Raw genomic sequence first — 14792 nt, 5'->3', positions numbered from 1 at the left:
CAGAAAGAGCTTATTCAGGAGCCGCCAGCAGGCCTGCTCAAATGATGAGGCAGTCTGTGGCAAGCAGTGAAATGGTAGAAAACAAGTTGCTAGGTCAGAAAGTTTAGGTTTGTTGGTCTGTTATTTAGAGACATGACCTCACCATGCTGCTCAACCTGGATTGGAACTCAATATGTAGCTCGGGCTGACCTGAAACTAGAGGTCCTCCTGCTTCCCTCTTCCCAACTACTGATGTTACAGATGTGACCGCACACCTGCCTAAGAAGTTTGAGATTTGTTTCAAATGTGACAGGAACTAATGAAGGTAGTGCTATCTGGCACGCCGCGTGTTTGATTTTAGTTTTTAAAATTCACTTATTTATATGTGTGTCCCTGAGTGCTTATGCAGCACAGGCTGAATGTGGAGGTCAGAGGACAACTTTCGGAAGTCAGTTCTCTTTTTCCACCACGATGCTCATGGGACTAGAACTCAGGCTATTAGGCTTGGCAACAGGTACTTTTAGCCGATAAGCCATCTCACCAGCACCTAGTTGATTCATCTTTTGAAACGTGATTTTGCCTGGCCTTGAATTCATAATCCTTCCTACTTCCTAAATACTGGGATTGCAGGTGCTCACCACCAAGCCCAGATGCAGCATGTTACAAAAAGGCCTGTCTAGCTGCTATGTAGGGGATGGACTGGAGGAGCATGAGAAATGATACCTGGAATTAGAACCCTAGGTCATCCAGGCAAGAGAATGAGATGGTCTGGCCTATAGTTACTGCAAAAAGTTGAAGTTTAGGTAGAATACCGAAAGTACAATTAGTTGTATTTACCAGAGTGCTTCAGAGAAGCAAGGAAGAAGGTGAAGGAGGGGACTTATTCTCATGTAGGATTTTGTGTATGGCTGTGTAGTGGGGGGTGATTAAGAACATGGGACTCTGGACAGAGGGCTGCCTATGTTCGAATCCTGTTGGCACAAATTCCCGTGAGTGTTCTGAAGTCCTTTACTTCAGTTTTTATATGTGACCCGTGGATAGTGACTACCTGCTTTACTGAATAATTGCAAGAATTCATAGACAATTTATATTGTGTGCTTGGTTACCTAAAAACCACTGTGCAAATGTTAGCTGTGGTTATAAGCTGAATATGGATGCCAAGGTGAGCTATCTGGTCTGCAGTTTGATATGGTGGCCTGGAACTTGGGAAAGAACAAACCAAGAATCACCAAGTGAGAGTATTTAAAGTCATAAACGGGGATGAAATTTGTCCGTCGGGGGTTATCCAGGCCCAAGACCATCGGAGGAGCAGAGACAAGAGCCCAGAAAGAAACTGAAAGGGACTCTCAGTCTGGAAAAAATGCCCTATATTCTGGCACCAGGAAGCCATGCCTTTGGGAAGTTAAGGAAGACATGGATTGAAAAAACTGGGTGGTGGCACACTTTGATTCTAGCACTCAGGAGGCAGAGGCAGGGAAATCTCTTATGAGTTTGAGGCCAGCCTGGTCTACATGGTGAGTTCCAGGACAGCCAGGATTATGTAGAGACACTGTCTCGAAAAACAAAACAAACACTCCCTGCCTCAGCATGAAGGATGTGTCTGGTTCCCAGTTCTTTCTGCAGAATACCTAGGGAGGATGGCTAGAATGGTGTGATAAATGATGATGTATTATATAGTCACAAACAAGGACCATTTCCCTAAGCTGATAGGAAGTCATACGCTAACTGTCTGTACCTGTAAATCTGCTTGGAAGGCTGATGCAGGAGGATTGCTTGAGCTCAGGAATTGAAACCAGTTTGTATAACCTAACCAGCCCCCCCCCACGCATATTTTGGCAGCTGCAAGATGTAGCATTAAGTTTTCCTGAATAAAGAACAGAATAGTTTAGGCTAATAAATTTGGAGCATAGGCACTGCTGGAGGTCTATGACCCACCCTCAGGGGAAGCTACCATAACCCATGCTTTTTTTTTTTTTTTTTTTTGGTTTTTTCGAGACAGGGTTTCTCTGTGGCTTTGGAGCCTGTCCTGGAACTAGCTCTGTAGACCAGGCTGGTCTCGAACTCACAGAGATCCGCCTGCCTCTGCCTCCCGAGTGCTGGGATTAAAGGCGTGCGCCACCACCGCCCGGCCAACCCATGCTTTTTTAAAAAACAAAAACAAGAACTGCAACATAACCATGCACAAAGCCGGGTGTGTTTCTCTCCTTACCACAGACTCTGCTGGCTTCCCAAACAGAGCTGAACTCTTCATGCAGGGGGGATCCAAATGGTTGATACACAATTAATTACATTGTTTAGAATCCTATGCTTTGTTTATATGTTTATGTTTGTTTATAAACAAACAAAAAACTTGGAAACCAACAAATAGGAGGAAGGAAATGAGCCTGGTGTGGTAGCCCCGGCCTTTAATCATTATACTAAGGAGGCAGAGGCAGGCGGATCTCTGATGTTAGCCTGGTCTTAGAAAACAGATACACGAAGTCATCTGAGGCCCCGAAAGATGTGTCAGGGGAGAAAGTAACACTACAGAGTCATAATGGAGCCTTCTAGATTTGGAGACAGGAGACAGCTAGGAAGAGACTGGTGTTTATATTAGCAGGTATAGAGGTGACTTTAAAGCACCAGCAGGCTGTTCTGGGTGCTGTGGTGACATCAGGATAGATGGTTGGCTTTCAGCAAGACAGGTAAGCTGCTTTTACAAGTTACCTGCAATAGTGCTAAAAAGTGGTTAAGTTTGTCACAAAGATACAAGATCTGGGGCCCTTGATAAGACGTTAGCTTGTGCGTGGGTGGGGGTGTGTGGAATTGTCAGAAATTTATGTATTTTTTCCCATAGGAGATGACATATATGACCTGAAAGACTTTGGGAAAATTGAAAATAAAAATCCCTAGAATTTATAGCCCTGATGGTTTTGCTGATGGTCTTGTAAATTGTATATTTAATCAAAGGCACTTGAATGTCTCTTTTTTTAACTATTGAAGAGCCATTTAAATGTCAACATAAGTGATTCCCTCCCAAATAGTGCTGTTTAGACATTAGTTCCTCTAATAGACCATAATGATTCATAAGGAGGCATTTCTCGACTCTAAATTGTAGGCCTATTGAAATATAAATTAAGATGATAAATAATTTGACCTTACCTGAGAGTACTAAGTATTTACACGTGTCAAATACGAAATTACCCTGCATATCAGGGCCCCTAAAAAGGCTGCCTTCGTCTCAGTAAATAAAACGGGTTAATGAATTTCCCTTGGAGAGCGGAGGAAAAGGGGGACTACACAAAAGACTTTGCTCCAGGGGCTCTGCTCTCCCAGCCCTGCAGACGTGCAGCGGGCTGGGGAGAGAGGTTCCCCCGGAGCGCCAGGCGGGTGCTGGCCGCCTTGGCGCTCGGCGCGTTCCCCTCTCCCCCTCCTTCCGCAATGCCGCTGGAGTTTCAAAACATGGAGTTTCTACAGGAACTTTGCCAGGCCGAGCTCGCAGCCCTCCCAGGATCCCGCAGCGATATTCGCTGCAGCCGCCCAGCTCCTCCTCCCCGCAGACCGTGCTGACCGGCCATCCAGAGCAAAAAGCTCTTCGGCCCGGTTAACTACCCGAGAAGGCGCAGAGCTTCCGGGGCCCGGCGCCCCGACTCGGGTCCTGCAGAGATGATTATGTCTTCCGTGGGGCCCCTAGCCGAAGCCATCGGCTGAGCCAGTGTGCTGGCCCGGGGCTTGGGACTCTAAGGGGCGGGGGACGCCAAGGCGATTGAGGCCGAGTGGACACGCCGGCTGCTCGCGCTGGGGTTTGGTTTTGTTTTAAAGCCGTGTTGCGCGCCGGGGTTGGGCGGGGGGAGATGAGATGCAAGGGGGGCGCGTAGCACCTTGTCAATGAGAAATTTCCTGTTCGCAAGACTCAGCTTGCAGTTTCTGTCCTGCCCTTGAACTGACAAGTGGATCTCCGCTGCGAGAGTCCTGGAGAGTCACGCCTGGCGCACGCGGGGGTAGGGGTGGGGGCAGCGGCGCCGAGGCCCCGGGAGCCGGCTGAGCTGGGCCGCCGCCTGCCCTCCCGCCTGCCCTCCCTTTCCCCGGCGCACCCGTGAGCTCCGAGCCGAGCGGTGACTAATCTGTGGCTCCGGGCCTCTTGGCGCGAAGCCCGGGCTCGCCTCCCGCCCCCTTGTCCCTCCTCCTTCCCCAGGCCCTGCACGCAGAGCTTCGCGGGGTGAATCTTGCGGGCTGCCTCCGCCGCCGCCGCCGCCTTGCCGGTAGTGTGGGAAGCGGCTCGAGGCAGGCCACTCGGGAGTCGTTTCCAGTCATTCTCCTTCGACCCCAAGCCCCGAGTGTGCTGTGTTTCCTTCCCCATTAGGCACTTTGATCAGCATTTCCTCTGTGCAACGGAGGAGCCAGGACGAACTGGGGCTTTTTAACCCGTTGCGTGCCAAATCCACCTAGGGCTCCAAGGGGGCATGCCTTGGGAGTCAGGTCCACCCGATTGGCTAGGTTGGCAAAGCCGGAGTCATATGAAGGCCCGCTGGGTCCGGGGCACTTGCCCTGGTGCGGCACACTCTCCTATGGACAGCAGGCTGCGAAGCCTCAAGCCTGGGGGCTGCGCAGTAACCCAACCTGCCCAGCGAGGCACGGTGCAGCTTGAAAGACACAGCGGGCTTAGGCTTCTGGAGGATACAGGGAAGGCCTGCAGGAGCTGTCCTCGAGCATCCTGTTCGCTGTCGCGGGGGATGGCGCTCACCCCAGGGTTGGGGGCCTTGCTCTTGCCCCCCCAGTACTGGGCTCTGGCCACCGCCCCCTCCCTTGACCTGGCCTCGCTAGGGAGTTAATGATTGATTTACTGGCTCCGAGAGGCCGGCGCCCTCGCAAGCTATTTGTCCAAGCTGGAGTTGCTGGAAAGAGGTGCAGAGGCCTAGAGAGCGGGGGTCCCCTAGGAGGGGAAACCGGGCTACCGACGGGAAGGAACGACCGCTTGGTTAGCTTCCACTGGGAGATTCTAGCCGTGTCCGCGGCGAACCCGCGGGAGGCCCGGCCTGGACGAAGAAGGGTGCATTTGGAAGCGCCACATGTAAATGGATTGGCAGCTGGTGATTAGGCTGCCCGGTTTTATGAGTCATAATAGGCCGCCCGCCTGGCCCTCAACCTGCCCGTTGTAGACTTGGAGTGCTGGGGCCCAAGCAGTGCACTACTCCCAGCCGCAGAGGGGGGATGCTCCAGGGGGCCCCGGCCGCGGGAAGCGTTGCACAGGATTTCCTCTCATTTCTCATAGAAGGCAACACAAACACCCTAAATCAAACTGCTCCGACAACCGGAGGCTCCACACAGACACATCAATAAGGATTTCGCCTCCCGCGTTCGAACGCACTGAAACACTTGTCCTATTTTTATGCAAATGACACCACACAAATAGATCTTGCAGGCCCAGGAGAGGGGCGGGAGGAGGAGGGATGCCGGCGCCCCACCAGGGGGCGGTAAGGGGGGGCGTCAATCCCGCACCTCGGGGCCCGCGCTGGCTCGGGTGCAGTGGGGCTGGCACTAACCAGGAGGCCCGCCCCGCGTGCGGTGGCTCCCTGCCAGCGCCGCCTAGTCGGCCGCGTCCCCAGGCTGCCTGCAGAGGCGGATTAGGGAAGGAGCGAAGTGAGCCTGTGACTAATCGCGGGGCCTCGGACCGGAGCACCAAGGCCATGTGCGACTGACACTAGCCGAGGACACGGCGACGCCTCGCTTAATTGCAGGCTTAAAAAATTGCCGCCTGAGCAGCTCCGGTGCAGAAAGCCACAACATATGCATGGGTCTGGGTCTGGGGAGTGCGCCCTGGGAGGAGGGGGTTGTTCTCATTTCTCGCCTAGAGAGAGGAAGGTTTGGCCGCTCCTGAACCGAGGAAGCTAGTTCTCCGGCCCTCGTCTCTGCTGGGTCTTCCAGGGGGGCCCGCTGAGTGGCTGTGGGTGAGGTGGCCAGCCACCAGCACTAGCTTTTCTATCATTTGTCCGTAGAGTCGGTGCCCCCCTTTTGTAGGCACCGATAAAGGAGGCCTACAGTAAAGGGTTGGATTACAGCGAGCCCTTTAAAAATAACCACACGCGGAACACTTTACTTCGCTCCTCTTCTTTACCCACCGACCGAGACACAGGGCCCCGAATGACCAAAGGAAAGCCAAGTCAAGTAAAAGCAGCCAAGGAGCAAGGTCATTGAGTGCCAAAAGTCTGGGGTCACAGACACGAACCCTCGTCGCTTCGAAGGCCTGTGGTCATAGTCCTAGGCCGCCTTTCTGGAGCCCTGGGGCCTCTCAAGAGCGAAGCGTCGACGGGGCGACTGGTCTGTGAGTGGGGGTGGCGATAGGAAGGCAGTGGCGGGGAACCCTGCGAGAGAAGTTTCCACCACGCTCTGATCTGCTGCTGCCAAAATCCCCTGGCCCCTCCCCGCCCGCACTACCTTCCGTTGCCACCACAAGTTTGGTTTAACGAGAGCGCTCTATAGAAAAGCAAACCTTTTCTATAGACCCTGAAAACAAAGGGGGGAAGAGACGCGAGAGGCCGCAGAGAAGCGTCTGCTAGCGTAATGGTGCCAGGCCGAAAGCAGAGCATTAGAACTGCAAAAGCCGCGCGGGCGGGAGGAAGTGCGAGGCGGGAGGCGGGAGCGCGGGGAGGGCGGGCGGGGGAGGGGCGCTGCGCCTTGTTTCCGTGTCACCCGCCGAGTCGCCGGCGCTGGGCTCGACCGCCAGCTCCTGCCTGCCTCCGTAACAGCAGAAAGCGTGCGATTAGCAGCCAGACAGGCGGGGACTCCGGGCCCGCGGGGCCGCCGCACACGCCGCCCGCAGCTCTCGGAGCGGCGCCCTCAGAGCCTCTGGGCGTCTGGCGACGCCGCCTTCACCTTGTGCGGAGATCGGGGCTTCAGGGTGGTCCCCGCCCAGCTCCCCCACAGGGAGGCGGGGGTCGGGGACCCTGCCGGAGCGGCCGCTCGCCTCCCAGCCCCTCCTCACCACGCCGCCGCTATGGCGGGCACGTGAAGCGCAGCTCGGCGCCGGGAGCCCGCCGGGGAGCGGCCTGGCCCGCCGCCTCAGCTTCCCCACGGGTCCAGGAACGCGGAACCAAGTCGGGCCAGGCCCCGCGGAGCTCGCTGCGGCCCCGCACCCCCTCCCTGCCCGAACTGGGCCTTGAGGCCGTGCCAGACGGCTCGCCCGAGGGGAACTCGAGCTGACTAATGGGACGCGTGTGGGCCTCCTGAGAGGCCCGGCTGTCAGCAGATGCCCGCTCGCTTGGCGCTGACGCCGCGACCAGGCTTTTCGGGGAAGGGCAAGAGGAGGGGTTTCCCCAGACCGGTGGTTTCGGCTCCCTGGGGACAATCCGGCTGCGGCTGACCCTGGGCTTTGGGTCCTGGAGCCTGGCCCCGAGCGGGCTCCAGGGTGCCGAGCGGAGAAGGTGCCTCAGACCCCGGAGCCGGTGGTGGGCGAAGGCTGAGCTTGGCCTGAGGGACCGGCCTCTTTCGCCGCTTGCGATCTGGGGCCAGCACTTTGATGGGGGAATTTGCAGACCATCTGGGTGCAGGAACTTTGATACCAAAACCTTCAACAAATAGAAAGTCTTCCGGAAATCCCTCAGTGAGATCCCTGTGAGGAGAAAAGGATTACTAAAACTCCGGGAGAGTCCAGTTTAGCTGGGAGTTCTCAGGGTCTAGGCTGCCTTTTCCTCCCCTTACCGGGCTTGTGAAAGCCCGCTGAGTTTCTTATTATTTTCAGTTAGCACCCACCTCATTGTTGACATAGTTATATGACCCTCCCAAATATAGCTACCTGTTTAGTTTCAACACATCGGCTCAATGGTGAAACACAAACATAGACCCGTAACTTAGAGAAGAAAACTGCCTTTGCAAGCTTGTGTTGGACGCAGAAGAAATCCTCATCACACATCCCTGGTTTTACTCAGCTTGATTACACTAGAAATTTTGCCCCCCACGAGAAAGACTGAAACCCCGCAGTAGAGGTGCGACTTTTCCTGGGGGTCCTCGGCATTGGAGAGGGGTTGATGGTGGAAAGGAGGTGGATTTTAAATGTCACTTCCAAATGAAAATCCTTTCCTTCGGCTTCTTTCTTTCTTTCTTTCTTTCTGCAGTTTTCGAAAGGAGCATTTTTTTCGAGATAAGTGACCGATCAAAATCGCGGAGGGGAGGTTGTAAGCAGCCGCTTTGCCCCAGCTTAGCCTTATCTTATCTTTCACACTTGCACGGCGGGGGGAAAAAAAAATTGGCTTATCTTTATCCCCACCCCCTTCTCGCCTTAATTGCTAAAAAACATTGGTGTGTTAAATGGGCAGGAAGGAGGTCTCTGGATTGTCAGTAGAATAGGAAGATTCAAAAATGTGGGGTCCTGGGGGAAAGAAGGGTGACAGTTTCTTTTTTTCTTAGGCCTTTCTTGTACAGTGTAGAGGGTCCAGTTCCAGCTGGAAGGCACCATGCCCAGGTTTCTTTAAAAAAAAAAAAGAATTAAACAAAAACCCGTATGGCTTTGGCTTAGGCAGCTTCCTAAGGCCTCTTTTTCTCAGTATCCTATTTACCAACCTCTTTCCTTCATCATCCTCTCTTCTACACATATCCTCCATTTGGGGGGTGGGGTGGTGGGCAGGATGCAAGGCTAGGACGTGTAGTCTGCTGGAAATCATTAAAATATATGCGGGTGTCTGCAAACACACACTTTTAAATCATGGTGTTTCCCCTCCATGCTGGTATATTTAAACTCCAGAGCTTGCTGGATCTCCTCCCTCTCAGTCGTTTGTCTGTGTCACCGACAGGCTGCTAATGGCCAGGCTTCCAGGCGCTGTGCATCACTGCCTCGCAATGCAAACCACTCTCCATCCCTGTTTCCCCAATGGAGGCATGGGGAGGGGACTGGAGGGTTGCTAACAGGCAGGAGATGCTAGGTTATGGGGTGAAGGCACAGCAGAATGGACGTTAGGGAGAAAGGGAATCAGGTAAAATGTGCATAGATTAACTTAAACCATTTGAGATTCCCAGACTTGTGGTCCTGGCTGCGATCACCCCACGGTGACCACCACCCCACAGCAATCACTTCTGGACCTAACTTTGGGTGTGTATGTATTGTGAGGGCTTTCAGTTGCTTAGAGCTACACTAGTTGTGCTTTTCTATCTGTTGGCCTGTAGTCCTTTCTTACAATCGGGCAGCTACTGGTGATGGCAGCTTTGGAAGCTCCCCGGGTGACCCCCAGGAAGAGAAGAGAAGCTGAATTAAAAATGGTTGGGGAGGGAAACAGCTATGCTGGGTGCAAGAGCAGCTATCTACCTGCTTCCCCCTTTCATGATGCTCCCACTCACCCTGTCCCCAAACAGGGTAAGATATGCACTAGAGAGCCTTGCTAAACAAGAACCCTGGCCTAGAGGTAGTATCAGGGTTGATCTGCAGGAGTATTCAGCTTTGATGGAGGGGCTAGGTAGCTCCCCAAAGCCCCTTATGTTTATGCCATTTGGTTAACACCCAGTCAACCTTTGGCAACAGCAGTGTAGACTTTTGAGATTCCAGAGTGCAGGGCCTGACATAAATGTCACCCTAGACCAGGAATTTTCTAATGTTGTTTCTGTGAACCATGTTGGTTCTAATCTTTGGGCCTTCCACCTCCAAACAGCCTAGAACTTTCCAAAGGTAATTAACCTGTCCAATCCCAAATCCAACAGTTTTCTGCCCAGGGAAGACAGCTCTCTTTAAATATTTCACAATTAGTAAAATTCTTAGGGTCAAGGATAGACTTCCAATTGTTACTTCATTTGAGTTTTGAAAGGAAGACAGGAGCATAAGCTAGATTGGTCTCCCCGTCTCCCCCATCTCAGCCCATGATTTTTTTTTTCTTTCAAGTGCCATTGGATAAGCCTGGCATTCCCTGACTGAAGATTGTAACTGTAGCTATTCGTATGTTTTTTAAACACTTTAACATTAACAGGATACTTTTCTCTTACATAAGCTAAAATGTATCATTTTTACCATTCAAGTGTGGCCTCTTCCAGTAACTTCACTATCTAGTGTCATAGGCCAGCAAACACCAGCTGAGGCGTCTACAGAACTAGGCTTTCCACTCTGCACATACCTATCATAAATGAACCCCCACCATACACACAGTTGAAAACCCATCCGTGCCCCTAATCGCAGGTAGGACCTCATGACAGGATGCACGGCCTTACTCCAGGCCTAGGGGTAGCCAGACTGGTAGAAGCCTGGCAGGTCTGTAGCCAGCATAATCCGAAAAGGGCAGGCAGGTTTCAAGTTTGCTCCCAGAAGCTCCAGTTTGCTTTCCCAGTTTCAGAGTCTGCTTAGAATGTGCAGCAGGAGAAGGCCTGGGATTCCGAAGTCCAGCCATATGTTATAATCACAAGACCTTTTTTGGGGGTGGGGGAGTTGGAGCTGGTGGGGGAGGGGCAGACTCGGCAGCTCCACCTCGGAGAACTTCTCATTTCCTTGCTGATTTATTTTTCAGCTGGTAAAGGGGCCTCCCTTCCCTTGCGCTCACTTGCGGGTACACTCCATCTATTCTTCTACTTTCATTGAAATCCTCCCCTTTCGGATGTCAGGGTATATTGGTGGCCTGACACCTGGGTCAGTTCCAGAGGGACATGGAGGAGGGTAGTTGCCAGCACCGAGGAAAAGCCAAACCTTGAGCATCTGAGGTACCCCCCTATGGGGGGAGGGCGGGCGCCGCTTAAGGATCTGGTAGCAACCCCCTGAGTAAGGACACAAAATGGGACCGCCTTTCGACAGCTTTCTCTACACAGGCAACGGTTCGACTAACCAGGCCAATAGGTGTGATCCTTCTCCACTTAGGGGACCTGGGAAGATCTCACATTTTAATTCTCAGTGAATTACACACACACACACACACAGCGCGTGCGTCTCTTAGTACTCCCTTAATATTTTTAAAATCCCATGGAATTGGGAAATGCACCCTAGGAGATGGTAGAGAAAGCCTTTAATCCCACCAGCCCATTGGAGAACACCATAGAGTCCACAGACGCCCTTAAAGGAGAGGGGGTGACTGCCACAAATTACGTCAAAGGCAAATTTACTGGCCTGTTTGTCTCCAGCATCAAATTTCCCAAGCAGTCAGCCCTCTCCAAGGCCCCTTCGCCCTTACAGCACCCCCTCCCATTCATTTTAGCACTAGGACTTAAAGTTAGACAAACAGACCTCTTTGTCAGCAGTCCCGGGAGGCCCTAGGATTGGAAGAGGCCTCAGGCTCCGTTCTCGGGTCCTGGATTTTCCGAAAGTTCTGGACAGTTAATGTGACTCGGACTCTGGGAAAAGCCTGTTCCTGGGAGAGTTGGGAGGTGAGAAGAGGGGGAGAGAAGGTGGCTGGGCATCGAGCCAGGGCTTCTGCAGTGCGGCCTAACGGAGCCGGATGAGCCTGGCACTGCCTCTGCTGCTCACCCAAGCCAGCCCTCCCGCCCAGCCCGCAGCCGCACAGCGGCCTTTCTGCCTGGAACCGCGTTCAGAGTTTACCCCACAAATACCCAACTCCAGCTTTCCAGGTTATTTTAGACTTGTTTTGAATAAAAGGAGTCGCTTCAAAAAGAAATGTTGCTACAACACACAACCAGCGTTTCCCCCAGCTGTGTCTGTAACTCACATGCGTTCACTCTAATAACTTTTAATGTCTAGCCTTAAAACGTCTTTATAAAAAATAGCTTTACAGCATAATAGTCCAGGTGTCTTTCTGCTTGTTACAGGAGATGAAAAAAATGTGTAGATTAGCTTTCAGAGACACCCACCCCCCAGAAAGACCTGGAAGAAAAAGGCGTGCATTCCATTCTGCAGGCGCGGGTCCTGGACACATTAGCAGCCCAGCATGGCTAGGCACAGCTCACTGGCCTGCCTGCCTGTCTTTTGCATCAGTTGTTACATGCAGCTCTGGAGCATGAAGATTTAATTCTGCTCCAAGTTTCGGGTTTCAAACGGTAGAGATGTTTCACTTCTGCTTTGAGAAGGGCTGTTTTTATAACTATGGGCTGAGAACTAAAACAGAATGAAAAAAATCGTACCTAATATCAGTCCCACAGTCAGTAGTGGGCCTCACTTTTAAAAGGGAAAATATCTTCTAGCTAGAGATGATTTGGGCCTTGACCTTGACTTAGTAATCAACTTGAGATGCTTTTGATTATTTTTTGGCATGTAGACGCTCTAGGATATTTAAAACTTTCCGCGTGGGTTTACTAGCCACTTCCATTTCGGACTTTGGTTCTCATCAAGCCTGCACACCATCCTGTCCCTAAGCAGAAGAGATACTCCACCCCCTTCCCAGAATCAAAAGACCCCCTAGAACCACCGAATAGGGTCAACTTTGGCCTCGGTGCCCGAGCCCCCAGCCTGGGTGCCCTGGTTTTCCTTCCAGCCAGCTTCACGAAGTGGAGCTGGGTTCGCCCTTGAGGCTCTGCGCTCGGCGGAGGCCGGAACCTCGCTTCTCGGCTTCCCCCTTCCCCCCCCATCTGGCACCCAGAGCTGCTCCGGGTGCGCTGTAGAAGCTCAATACGTGTCAATTGAATTGAACTGCTGCGGGCGCAGGCTGTACGCCGCCGCCGAGCCCGGATCTGCACGACGTTACCCAGTGGAAATTTATGTGCTGAACGATGAAGCCAAAAGTTGTTCCTGGCCAAGTAAAATAAAACGCGGGAGATACTCTCACGAGGCCTAGGTGAGAGACGAGGGCAGACCCACCAGCTATCCATCGGAGGTCCGGACCGGGAAATGCTCAAGAACTGGGAGGAACTCAGGCGCATCCCAGTTCCCTTTACGGCCCTCCTACCACCTTGTGCCCCCAGGAGTAGCACCCCCCCTTCCGACGATTCCCACACAACTGAAACGTCCGGGGAGCTAGGGCGCAGAAAGGCCACCGTTGCCGGTGGTGGTGTTTACGTGTAGCTCTTTGCGCCTGCAGGGGAAGTAGCTCCTCTGGGAAGAAGGGGCGAGGTGGGCTGGGTGGACGCCCACGCGCACTCAGGCTCTGCTGGGCTGGGTATCGGAGGGGACGCGAAGCCCGGAGAGCACAGCGCTGGTGGCGAGTGGCGGCAGCGACGCCTGCCTCTGGGGTTTGACAGCTTTGGCTGAGAGGAGTGCTAGGCGCTTTATGGTAATTGCGGTCCTCCACTGGCCTTCTGGGTAGCAAGGGGAGTCTCGGCGCGCAGCAGGGGAAGCCGCCCCCTCCGCCCCCCAGTCTTCGGGCTGGGGATCTCTTGGCCGACCTAGCCGTCGCCGCCGCCCCAGTCGGTCTGCACTCCCCTAGGACGGGAGCCCCGGCTAGGCGTCAATAGCCAACTCGGCCTGAGCTGGGACGGAGAGGACGGTGGAGTGTGTGTGCTGGGGGGGGGGGGGGACGGCACGACACGACCCTACCACCCAGGTGGTTCGGGGTTCGGATGCGGCGAGGCCCCAATGCACCCGGGTGGGAATCGGTGACGGCCGGGGAAAGTCGGGCGAACCTTTTCCGAGGAATCCCCCCCCCCAAAACCCCACCGCGGAGGCGCCGCAGCGGAGGGTGAACGGAGACTGGGGAGCTCAAACTTGCAAGAGCTGGAGGCGGCGGCGGGCGGGCGGCTGTCGCCCAAGCGCTGCGCCTGAGGGGGGAGGGGAGGTGGCTGTTGGGAGGGAGGGAGGGCGGGCAGAGGGAGGGGGAGGAGGAAGAGGAGGGAACCTGGGAGGGGAGACGCGTTGGGATCGAGGCGTGCGGCGGCAGACGGAGCCCGGGCTCCCAGCGGCATGGTGAGGCAGAGCCGCGCTCCGGGCTGAACGGCGACTGAGCTCTTCGGCCGAGGGGGAGACGCGGTCGGAACCCAGAGCACGACCGAGAGTGGGAGCAAGGCGGTGGCGAAGGGGGAGCACGCGAGCCGCCGGGCGGAGAGCCCGAGCTGCGCTGTCGCCGCGCAGGGACGACTTGGCCAACACACTCGCTCATACACACTCACACACACACCCAGCCCGAGCGGGCGCTCGCGGCGAACCGTCAACATGGCGCTGGGGCTCTTGCCCGGGCGCGGGCGGCGGCGCGGGAGCTGCTGAGGCTGACCGAGCCCAGTCCAGCTGCGGGAGCCGAGGACCGCGCGGGGCAGTCACCACCTGCCCGGAGGCTCGCAGCCCGCCCCACCCCCACGCGGCCCAGAGCCCACCCCTCCGCCGGGCCGACCCGGAGGGCAGCCGGCTGGCTGCAAAGGGAGATGGAGGCGAGCGAGCGCGGCGCCGGGAGCGGGCTGCGGGCACCCGGGGAAGGCAAACTTTGCTGTTCGCTGCGCTTCCCCTGCCCGGCTCCTTCTCTCCTTAACGTAGCCGCCCTCCCCCGACCCCGCACACGTCCACCCACCCAGCAAGCCGCCCCCGGATCCTCCTCGACGCCTGGACTCGGCTCCTGGGAAAACTTCAAAGCGCCGGATCGCAGGCTCCTTGCCTACTTCCCGACTGGGGACTTCAGGTCAGTGCCCGGAACACCTTTCCCCGGGGAGGCCGCGGGCGGGCTGGCGCGCGGGGGACTGCAGCCGATCCCGTCCCTCGGGACTCCCACCCTCCGAAGGTTTCTCCTTCGACTTCGGTAGACCCCCGTCGGGAGGTTTAGCTACCTTGCTCGCTTTCGTTTTACATCAGAGCTGTAAGTTATTAACAATGCAGCCAAGCTAAGCGTCCCCCGCGTGGGCACCGGGGAGGGAGGAACTCGACAGGGGACCAGCCGTCTCCTGATGGGCTTGGAGGACGGGGAGTTCAGTGAGTGGAAGTTTGCAGCCTCTGTGTGTCTGCGCGGGAGCGCGGTCGTCGCCGAGCGTCGGAGTCAGGCGCAGGGGGTGGAGTGAGGTGGGGG

The 14792-nt window shown here is 55.0% G+C and overlaps 1 protein-coding gene across 1 annotated transcript in view; it reads left to right on the top strand.

Annotated features, from left to right (window-relative positions):
• Positions 1-14792, top strand: part of LOC121443506 (BCL-6 corepressor) — an 89803-nt gene that overhangs the window by 33468 nt on the left and 41543 nt on the right. The window lies entirely within an intron of this gene.

Source organism: Microtus oregoni, unplaced genomic scaffold (assembly GCF_018167655.1).
Source record: "Microtus oregoni isolate MIOR12 unplaced genomic scaffold, Mior012 000108F_ref0000382, whole genome shotgun sequence".
Taxonomy (NCBI): domain Eukaryota; kingdom Metazoa; phylum Chordata; class Mammalia; order Rodentia; family Cricetidae; genus Microtus; species Microtus oregoni.
This window is presented reverse-complemented; position numbering and strand designations above follow the sequence as displayed.